Below are 12,137 nucleotides of genomic sequence, written 5' to 3'. Positions count from 1 at the left end.
TGTGTAAACACTTCACTCTTCATCCTCATGGGAAATGTCATGAGTAGATAAAACCCCATGAGGTTTAGGGTGATTGGAACCCATAACCTCAGTGGTCTTTTTGACTTCTCTTTTGAATTTTTGAAAGTGTGTAAACACTTCACTCTTCATCCTCATGGGAAATGTCATGAGTAGATAAAACCCCATGAGGTTTAGGGTGACTCAAACCCATAACCTCCTACGAAAGGACACTTAGCTTTAGCCATTATGTTATATATGTTGTCCATAAAGATATTGCTTTATTATAATATTGATAATATAACCCTATAAATATCCAAAGGGTGGCATGACCCTACAATATCCCATAGGGTATCATGACCCTAAAACATCCCAAAGGGTATCATGACCCTACAACATCCCAAAGGGTATCATGACCCTACAAACATCCAAGGGGCACATACTACTCCAATATAAGTAGGACAGATTGTATTTTTAGAACCATTCGAGTTCAACGCCAGTCTTCGTCATATTCTTGTAAACCTTTGTTAATACATTATCAAATTCTTCTTATTCTCTCTCGTTTTTGTCATATCTTCCGCTTCTCATTCTCTTCTTCATTTTAAAACTCATCCCTAACTTCGTCCCTAACAGTTTGAACCGGAAATCCTCCCTTCTCTCTCTCTCTCTCTTCCTCCCGTCCTTCTCCTTGAGAATCTTACCAAACGTTATACTTGCCATGGAGTCAGTTAGCAAGCAAGAGTATGTTCGAGTCATCTCTAAACTAGAGCATCTCACAAATAAGTTTGTGGCCTTAAAGCAAGAGAATCAACGACTACTTGGAGTTTTGCAACAAGTAAGCATAGAAAAGGCACAACAATATGACGAGTTATCAACACGTGTATTGCAACTCGAAACAACATTGTGGTCTCTTCATCAACAAGCTTCAATGCAACAAACCTCTCCCAAAGAACCAAAAATTTGTTTGCTTGGGAATTTTGATGGTACTCGATCACACTATCAAGGGTTTCTAAACCAAGTACGTCTAGTAATTCATATGCACCCTATATAGGTATCCGATTGATGTAGTTTAATTTGGGACCCTCTTAACAGGAACTGCATTAGCATGGTTTGCACCAATGCTAGAAAGGAAGTTTCCTCTTCTCCAAGACTTCGAAGGTTTTATTGGAGAATTTCAAGAAAACTTTGGAGACACTGATAGTGTTAGAACAACAATTAATAAGATTCAAAGACTACATCAAGGGGATCGTCCTACCTCTGCCTATGCCGCAGATTTCCGGCTCCTAGCTTGTGATATTCTGTGAGATGAAGAAGCCTTAATGGATCAATTCCGCTATGGACTACGAAATGATCTAAAGGATTTGCTATTTACTTTCCATGAAGATCCAAGATCACTTACCAAAGAGATAAGTCATGTAGTGCGATGTGACAACCGCTTATTCAAGTGACGTTCAGAGCATCAATTAATGTCATGACCAAGAACGGATCAAATGTATGCTTCGGTAGTAGCCTGAACATCCACGAGAACTACCCAAACTTCACACATGATTCCATCAGGTGGTCCTAGTCCAATGGAGATATTGATGTAACTTGTCGTTGAGGGCCTTTGTCTGAAGCTCAGAAGCAACAACGTCGAGCAAACCGTCTATGTTTGTATTGTGGTGGTCCGGGACACATCGCAATCAATTTCCCACATAGGCCAAAATGACAAGTAAATCAAGTAAGTACGAATGAGAAATTTCATTCCAATTCCCTAGTTAGATCATCTAGCCCTAATAGTTCCACATGTCATGGTCAGTCCAATAGTTTCGAAGTCTTGAGTCAACTTGATGAAATATTAAACGAATAAGTCCAACCAAAATCGGAGCCATTTGGTTGGACAGTCCTGAATTTGTTAAGGCAGCCCCAAGTAGTGGTTCCATTTTATCGAATCATGTTAGCAAATATTTTTAGCACAAGTTGAGCTTAGCACTTCTAGGAGTCATCGAGTTCTTGCCTCTACTCTCTAAGATTCGAGAGCCAACTCTTGTTTTATGGACAAAGAATTTGCTTTATCCCAAAAATATCCTATTGAGAAACCTCCCTTGTCATGCATCTGGTGCAGTCATTGATGATTGCCCTATTGCATCTGGGCATATAGTTGAAGAATCTGAACCAATTCGAATAGTCCTTGGTAGCTTTGCTTGTGTGATTTCCTTTAATATAATTAGTAGCCTTGAGCATCTAATTATCCTTGGTTTGAGCTTCATAATCCTAAAATTGACTGGAGAAATTGAGCAATCAATGATTTCCAACAAAAACCTGAATCCAACAACCTTGTTACTACCAACCAAGATTCAAAACCTCACCAAATGTCGCCCATCTCTCTACAAAACTTATGAGAAGACAGCGGACAAATGAAATGCTTTTCTTTGCCGTAACAGCAAATCCATCCTCTAGTTCACAAGGGGCATATACTCACCTCCCTACTAAGTACTTGGATTTTGAAGACATCTTCAACAAAACTAAAGCTAGTTCTCTCCCTGACCATTGTCCTTATGATTTTGCGATCGATCTACAATCTGGGAATGAGCCACCATGGAGCCCAATATATAATCTATCACCTTCTGAACTCAAGGCCCTTGAGAGTATATAGATGAGCACTTAGCAAATGGATTCATTCGACATTCTAAAAGCCCTGTTGGTGCACCCATCTTCTTTGTCAAGAAGAAAGATGGGTTTCTACGATTGGTCATGGACTATCAAGGTTTAAACAAAATCACAATTTGAAATAGATATGCTCTACCCTTGATGTCGAGTTTACTACAGCGTCTTAGTGGAGCTAAAGTTTTCACAAAGCTAGACCTTCGAGGCACATATAACCTTGTTCAGATACGTCTAGGGGACGAATGGAAAATAGCATTTTGTACTCAATACAGACATTTCGAGTACACAGTTATGCCTTTTGGTCTCATGAATGCGCCCGCAACTTCTTGGATTCATTTAACATAGTATATCTTAATGACATCTTGATCTACTCAAAAAATCAAGAAGAGCATGACACACATGTTCGCCAAGTCCTCCAACGCTTACGAGAATATGGGCTCTATGCCAAACTCGAGAAATGTAGCTTTGATCAAAACCACGTGGAGTTTCTAGGGTATGTGGTTTCACAACAAGGTATATCTATGGATCCATCCAAGGTTCAAACAGTTCTAAGCTAGGAAACACCTCGCTCAATGTGTGATGTTCAGTGTTTCTTAGGATTTGTAAATTTTTACCACAAATTTATCAAGAACTACTCCAACATCATAATGCCTCTCACGGAGCTTACACGAAATTCTAGTGCGACCAAGCTTTTGAAAACCTAAAGAGAGCATTGAGTTCTACTGCTATTCTACTTCATGTTGACCTAGAAAACCCCTCTATCATCGACGCGGATGGGTCTAATTTTGCACTAGGAAGTATCTTGTTGCAGGTTGGAGATGATGGAAAGCTGCATCCAATTTCTTTCCATTCATGCAAATTCGAAGTTGCAGAGATCACAACAAAGAGCTCCTAGCCATTATAGACTCGTTCGAACAATGGAGGCATCTCTTAGAAGGTTCTCCCCACCAAATCATTGTTTACAATTATCATAAAAACCTCACATACTTTCAAAATGCTAGAGCTATTAACCAATTGTCACCTTCTAGACCCGATTTTTGAACTTGGATTCTAGTATAGTGAAAATAATCTTCTATCAAGCAAAATTTCCGTCTAGAGAGGTTCATTAATTCTTGTGTTGCCTTGGTGCAAGATGGAGGTTGTAGAAATTGGCCCTTGAAAATTGTGGCAAAGTCTGTCCAAGTATCGAGCAATTTCCCAATAGTGTGAAGCCCATGCCACCAAGCAGTGACCTTACCCCCTAGTTCTCGACCATCATATGCAATCTTTGTACTATCATGCATGGGATGGAGCTCAAAATGAGACTCCCATCGGCCTAGCCATGTGCAGATTGCCTCTTCAGGTCTTTCCTTTTTTTCTCCTGTAAATGGCTTCACGACAAACGATTGCTCACCTTGACATTCATCTAGTCTATTAGTATCGCATTGCATACTAATGACGTGTGCTTCTAGAGCACCATGAGATTGCCGAAGAGGGGAAATCTTGTTCATGGTAAAATTAAGGAAATTTTGTATTTGTAAAATATACGGCTGAATTGAGATTGGCCCAATGTGAGGATTTCCTTGAATCCCCTCCGCTTCGGCAGATTTCATCATGTCATTATTATGAGCCATGAAAATATAATGTCTAGCAAAGAAATAAGATAGGGTCAAACAATTAGCCATAACATAATGTCGTGATGTAAACATATCATGGGCAAACATTAGTCGATATCATGATCTCATGTCAATACCCCTCTAGACGTATGAGATGAGGTTCAAGATCAGGTTACTAAAAGGTGTTTTAAAAACCGTGGGGGTGACAAATGAATGTCTTTCCCTGATCTCTATATCGATTTTTTGATGGCGGCTCAACCATGTATGTTTGCATCATGAATAGTTTATACACGAAAAAATGTTAACAATAAACTATGTCTCTATGTCCACCCATGTGGTTTCGGTTCTTTAAGTCCTATTACGAGAACCCCGTAGTGCACTTAGACCTAAAGTCTAAACATGTTTTATAGTCATATGTATCAATAATGTTGTATGGTCTTAGTCATATTTTAACTCAAGACCTCGAGAACAAATACATTAAACACTTGAGCTAACCAAATGGCTCGCTCTTTTTTAATGTTTAATGCTTATGCGATTGAGGGATATACGAAGGCATTTGCCCATATATGTTTTTTAAAAGAAAACATGTGTCTAGAAACCTTATTTTCCCCTTGTTAACTAGACAACTATGTTGGTATGTTACCCAACCTCAAGTCTCATCATTACAATGGCATACCATAAGGAGCAACCTAATGGTCAAGCCAACAACAACCATCTTTTCATAATAGGCCCATGTGGCCCATCACATGGTTACATTGTCGAGCCCTTCGGCTCCGGATCGTTGCGTGAGTCGGGTGGGAACCGCCGAGGTTTTGGACTAGGAGGAAGAGGAATACAACTTAAGGCTAGTTATGAATAATACGAAGAGAAGTAAGATAGTAATCTCGTGAATCCCACGAGTTTAGTGTATTTTAAAACAATATTTAGATTATAAGAGTAATTTAGATGGCAAAATTCGTGAATCCCACGAATATATTAGATTGATCAAAAACTTGTATATTAATCAACAACCATATACATATTTTTCTCCTCCTTATATAAAGATGGAAGAGGCTAAGCATGGCTTCATGCGTTTTCACCTAAAGTGCCCATGCACACTAAATGTGCATGTGATGTTTTGTCATTTCCTAAATATAGGGCTCGTGCACGCTAGATGTGCATGAGTCACTTTTAATGTCACGTGTAAATAAAATATTCACACTCTAAAGAATACATGATTTTTACCTTTTAATAAAGGTATGTGTAAATAAAGGTCTTATACGTATTAAATCTATATTTATAACACTAAAGATAAGTTATTACAATGGTAAAGTTGGGGTTTATCTACGTGGAGGTGCATGGTTCGAATCTTGCCCTATGCACGTGATAAATTCTTTTGATATATTATTTATTTATTTATATGTATCTAAATTCAGATATATTATTTTATGGTTTTCACGTAGTGTGTGGAATACACTACGACACTCACCCCCTCCGAACCCGCACATCCTCCGGTATGTGCCAAAGTTCTCGATTCCCCATATCCGTCTTCACCCAAAGCTTCCTCCGATTCTCCCCTTATGTCGACTATGAGTTGTAATTCACGTTCTTCGCTTCCCGCATCCCCGTGGTCTTCGTCTGATTTCTCCTCGTAGTCGGCCTTGGCTTGGATCACATAGGGTTTGTCGTCGGTCCGCTTCTTGAAAATCTTCACCCGCTTCCCGGCTATAGGCACTCGTAGTATTGTTCCATCCAACTCGGACAGTCGGTACGTTCCGTTGTCGAAGACTTTCCGAACCTCGTATGGCCCGAACCACCTTTTCGCGAATTTCCACATCGTTGTATGTTGATGGTCCAAACTACTGTCATAGACGATCACCCAGTCTCCTTCTTCAATCCTCCTCGGTCGTAGTCGGTGCTTTGTTTCGAACCGGCTTTTGTTCCTTAATCGTGCTTCTTGTTGTCGGCGTATTGCTTCCGCTATGTCTGCCGGTCTTCCCTCTAGTTGTCGTATCCGGACCGCTAGTAGTTCTTCCCGGCTCATCTCTTCCTTCCACGGTAGCACTGTCCATGTCGCGATCGCGGTTTCCGTCGGCATTACCGGTGCTTGTCCGGTCATGAGTTCTGCCAGCATGTAACCGGTTATGGAGCTATGCGTCGTCCGATCCGCCCATAGTGCATACGGAAGCATCTGCGGCCAGTCCTTCACCTTTTCATCGCATGCCTTTGCAAGTGCTTTTACGATCGGACTATGTCCTCGTTCGATTTTCCCGTTGGCCTCCGGATTGTATGCCGTTGTCAGTGATAACCGAACTCCGTGTTTGGCGAAGAATCCCCTAGCTTTGTCCGAGTCGAGTTCTCCCTAGTCTGCAATCACTTGTCCTACGCACCCGTACCTGCAAAATACTTCCTCCAAAAGAAATTGGCATACCGCGGAACACGTTTTCCTCTGAAGCGCTCGACCTTCTACTTGATTCGTGAGATCTTCCCGAGCTAATACCAAGTATTTCTTTTGTCCGATCCCGGTCGGCATGGCCACTATGTCGACCATCCACTTGAAGTTGATTGTCGGTGAGAATGTCGGATGTAACTCATCTCGATGTCGAACCCCGGAGTAGACTTGACATTTCTCGCAGCTTTCGGTAAACTCCGCGATATCTTTGTACATTTTCTTCCACCAATATTTTTGCTTGATCTTCACAAATGTTGCCCATGTTCCTCGGTGTCCAGCCCAATCGGATTCGTGAAACTCGGACATTATCCGGTTTCGTTGCTCTTTTGTCCCGACTACTCGAAGTGGTATACCATCCGGTCTTTTCGGCGCCTTCCATATTAATCCGTTTTCCAAGAAGAACTTTTGGACTTGCCTCTTCTTCCTTCGGATCTCGGCTCTTCTTCCTTTATCGTTTGTCGAGTCCTCGGCCTCTTGTAACATCTTTCCGATCATCAAACTTTCTCCCTCATATTCTTCTTCCCGAAATTCTCGGATTACGTTCACTCGGCATATGTGCTCCGACGCGAAGTAGTCTTCGGAAACTTCTTCATTATCCGATTCGGTTATGTCGTCTCCGAACCGAGCCCTTGATAACATATCCGCTACCGCGTTTTCCTTCCCCGAGATGTGTCGAACCTCCGGATTAAGCGACTTGACATATGCAACCCACCTTAGCATAGCTACATCTGGTATCGTACAACACCGCATCATCCCGAGTATCGGAAGACAATCCGTCTCGATCACCACTTCGGCTCCGATCAAATAATCCCGATCCGATTTTATCGCCGACACGACTCCCCACAGTTCTCTTTTGACTTGTGCATATCCACGTTGCCTTTCGTTGAGAACCTTTGCTCCGAATCGGATCGGATACCGCGAACCATCCGAGTCGGCTTGATTGATGACCCACCCGATACCGGTTGGACTTGTATCAACTGTTACTATGATCGGTCGGTCGTAGCTCGGCTTCTTAAGTGCTTCCGCCCTCCGAAGTGTCTTCTTCAATTTCTTCATGGCTTTGGTGTGTTCCGGTTTCCATTCGAATTTCTTACCTTTCCGCAACAAGTGGTAGAGCGGGTCCGCTATATGTGCATAGTGCGGAATCCATATGTGATAGAATGCACATGCACCGAGAAACCTTCGGACTTCGGATGTTGACTCGCATACTTCCTCCATAGCTTGAATCGCATCGATCTTTGTTGGTGACGGTCTTCGGCCGTAGGGCCCACATAGATGTCCGACCACCAATATTTCTTCTTGCCCGAATGCCGATTTCTCCCCGGAAAGTGTTAGGTGCACATCTTCTAGCTTTCGCAACACTTTCTCGCAAGCATGAATATGGTCGACCACGAACTTTCGGCATCCCCGATCATCCATAGTCTCATCTTTTTCTTCGACCGCGCATCCTTTCATCGGAATGTCATCGAGGAACGGCATCGTTATCTCCGGAATGCAGTCTCGAAGCACCTTGTTCATCGCGTTCATCATATGAGCAACCGAGTTTGTCGCTCCTTGTGGTAGTGTGCACATTCGGACTAATCCTATCGGTGTTCGCATGGTTGTGATGTCTCGGCTCTCCACGGCTAGTTGGAATTGGTCATACCCCGAGTATAGGTCTCCGATGGAGTATATCGCACGACCGGCAAAAGCTTCCGCAAATTCGTCCACTATCGGACCGACTCCCGAGTTCCGGATCGTGACCTTATTCACCGGTTGCAAGTCTTGGATAAATCGGAGTGACCCATTCTTCTTCGGAACCGTAAACCATCGATTTGAGTACGGAGCAGTTGATGGCTCTAGAATCCCCATCGCCACCTTCTCCTTGAGCAAGTCAATGACTTGCGGAATATGCGCTCGTGGCACCGGAATCGGCTTCAGATTCCACGGTACATGGTCAATCGTAAAGATCACCATCGGCTCCACTATTCTTGGATCGACGCACCCTATCTCCCTTGATGTAAATGCAAACGCTTTGCCGTGTTGCTCCAACATCTCGCGAAACCGTTCTTCTTCTTTCTGTAATAGGAACCCACCTCCACCGATCCGAAGTTTCTTCCGGGTCTCATCCGTGAAGGCATGTCCGATATCCACAGACTTCCGAAGTGTCGGATCTCCTGAGACTTCTTTCCTCTTTTGTTCGCTATCGGCGGGTAGTGGTCCCGCGGCCGGTTTCACCTTCTTCTCCACGGTCTTGTATTTCGTACTTACCATTGCTTCTTCTTTACGGAGCGTATCCGGCTCCATTTTCGCAATGATCTCGTACATCTCGACCGATTCCACCGGGACTACCCGGTTCCCTTGGCTTTTATCTTCCGCAAGCTCTTCAAGTCGTTGTAGCGTGCTCCCATAGAACACTTCCTCGACTATCCCCACGATTTCTTCATCTTCTTTTATTATTGATGCCGACCGCAACTTATCCTCCACTTGTCGGTATCCTTTCTTCAATCCTCCGGTTACGGTCGTGTACGTAGATGCCCCATCCGGACCGATTCGTACATGTTTTGCTCCGAGAGTTTTCTTCCTGTGTGGGGTTTTAGGGCTTCTCGGACTATCACTTCCCCACTCCGCAACAGTCCGCTTTAAAAATCCATTCTCACTTGGGACAAGAGTTCCCTCTTGTTCCTTTCGTGATTTGCCGGCACCGTTAGGAATTGGACGGATTTCCCACCGTTTTGGCTCCGAATTCGTGCAAAAGCCGCACCGCTATCGAGCACCTTCGTCTCCATCCGTGATGCCGTGATAAAGGGTTGGCCGAGGATGACGGAATGTGAAACCTCATCTTGCACGAAGAAATTTTGGTCGATCTCGACATCCCCGATCTTCACCGTCACATCCAGACAAGCCGCAAATAGATCTTCCGTTGCTTTGGTGGCCGCCCAAATCTTCTATCCATGGTTGGTGTTAATAGGCCACTTCCCCTTCCGGTAGAACTCCTTGGACATCAAGTTGATCTCCGATCCGTGATCAATCAATGCTAGCACGGGTTCTTTGATGTTGCCGATTCGGACCGGAGTCTCCGTAGTCGCGCGTGCCCAATGTGGCCTTGTATAGTGGGAGTTCGGAATTTCGTCCTCCGCTTCGGTGTCGTTCATTAAAACGGTGTTCGCATTCACCCTTGGAGCATTTTCCTCCGTACTTTGTCTTTTTCGCTTCACAAGATCCACGAGAAGATCGTGGAACTCCTTCTTTGCTATTTCGAGTAGCTCCCGAAGCGAGAAATCTACCCGGCTATCCAAGATTCTTTCCTCGAACACTCTTTTCAAGTCGGTTTGTTGTTCTATGTCCGAGGCGAGCTTGAATGCCGGAGTCGCCTTTTCTTTTCCCTTACCTCCGGAGTTCCAACTTTCCGGTATCTTCGATGGCCCGGCCGCATCCTCCGTGCGTCGTCGTTTCTCGTCCACATACACCTTATGCAATTGACACAGGGCGTATACGCTATTCTTGTCGACAGGGCACTCCCATCCCGTAGCTTCCCGGACACCTTCCGCGGTGCTTCGGATCTCGTTGGAGTCGGTTTTCTCGGTGTTTTCTAGAACTTCCGGCCAAAAAGACGTCTTTGCTCTCGATGACTCCCCGACACATATTCCCGCGGTTGTCGCATAGTTGCTTCTTGCCGCCAATTCCTCCTCGAGCACCTTCTTCATGCCGCCTTTCCGGAAGTTCGGTCGGAGTGGCTTCCGAGAGTCCATCGAATGAATCCGGTTTCCCTCGTAGTAGATGAGATCCCGTCGTAGCGCCTCCTTATGCTCATCGCAATCCCTCCGATCGTGTTCGGCGCTATCGCACCATATGCACCGTCGGTCCGTATACTTGGAGCTTGTGGGGCGGTCATCCGACTTCTTCACCATCGCGATCTTCAGATTCTCCATCTCCTTCAATAGTTGCTCCACCGTAGATGCATCAATCCCCTTCTCGGTTGTAGTCTCTCGAGCCCTCAGTTGATGGTCTTCCAATCCGGTTCTCGGTTTCGGAATCGGTTCCGAAACCCTCTTTTCCTCGTCGGCAAGCCATTGCCCCCTCTTCGTGTATCGCGCGACGATATCCCGCACGCTTTCCCATGTTTCGGTGAGGCCGCTCTCCGTGGTCGTGTCCTCCAAGAGCACTCCGAGATCTTTCCGGTCCCGGACGTCCACGGCTCGCAAGAACATGATCACCTTGTCCGGTACGAGGATAGCTTGATCTCTCGCGGACAACCTCCCGAACCGGCTTTTGAATGCCGAAAACACATCAACGACCTTCAATCCCTTGTCCGGCGTCTCCACCCAATCTTCGAATCCCCTTCGCGTCGCCTTGGAGGAATTCTCGATGGCGAACGTCCTCTTTAGCTCTACTTCAAACGCCTCCCATGTCGGATTTTGCTGTCGTAGCCCATGGATGCTTGCTTGAAGCCCGTCGGTCGCCACCCGGTTGAAGGACGTCACTTGCAGTCCTTCTGATATTCCGCACCGTAGCATCTCCGCCTTGTAGTCCCGAAGATACCGCGACACGTCTTTCCCGTTGAATTGCCCGTTTCGTTGCACGAGCCGCTCCACTGATGCCGCTATCTCCGACATCGCACGTTGTTCTTGTAGCATGCGCTCGAACATCATCATCATGTTGCTAGCCTCCGGTTGATTTTCCATCTCCTTGCCACCCGTTTTCACGTCGGGTTCACCAACTGTGTCGAGCCCTTCGGTTCCGGATCGTTGCGTGAGTCGGGTGGGAACCGCCGAGGTTTTGGACTAGGAGGAAGAGGAATACAACTTAAGGCTAGTTATGAATAATACGAAGAGAAGTAAGATAGTAATCTCGTGAATCCCACGAGTTTAGTGTATTTTAAAACAATATTTAGATTATAAGAGTAATTTAGATGGCAAAATTCGTGAATCCCACGAATATATTAGATTGATCAAAAACTTGTATATTAATCAACAACCATATACATATTTTTCTCCTCCTTATATAAAGATGGAAGAGGCTAAGCATGGCTTCATGCTTTTTCACCTAAAGTGCCCATGCACACTAAATGTGCATGTGATGTTTTGTCATTTCCTAAATATAGGGCTCGTGCACGCTAGATGTGCATGAGTCACTTTTAATGTCACGTGTAAATAAAATATTCACACTCTAAAGAATACATGATTTTTACCTTTTAATAAAGGTATGTGTAAATAAAGGTCTTATACGTATTAAATCTATATTTATAACACTAAAGATAAGTTATTACAATGGTAAAGTTGGGGTTTATCTACGTGGAGGTGCATGGTTCGAATCTTGCCCTATGCACGTGATAAATTCTTTTGATATATTATTTATTTATTTATATGTATCTAAATTCAAATATATTATTTTATGGTTTTCACGTAGTGTGTGGAATACACTACGACAACGTCATTACGAATGCCTTTCATAATGATGATTTCATGGTGGCATCGTAATCACGTAAC

Source organism: Azolla caroliniana, unplaced genomic scaffold (genome assembly GCF_043228905.1).
Source record: "Azolla caroliniana isolate FFs.n. ecotype wild unplaced genomic scaffold, voAzoCaro1.0.p SCAF_16, whole genome shotgun sequence".
NCBI classification, from domain to species: Eukaryota; Viridiplantae; Streptophyta; class Polypodiopsida; order Salviniales; family Salviniaceae; genus Azolla; species Azolla caroliniana.
Note: the sequence above shows the minus strand (reverse complement) of the source record.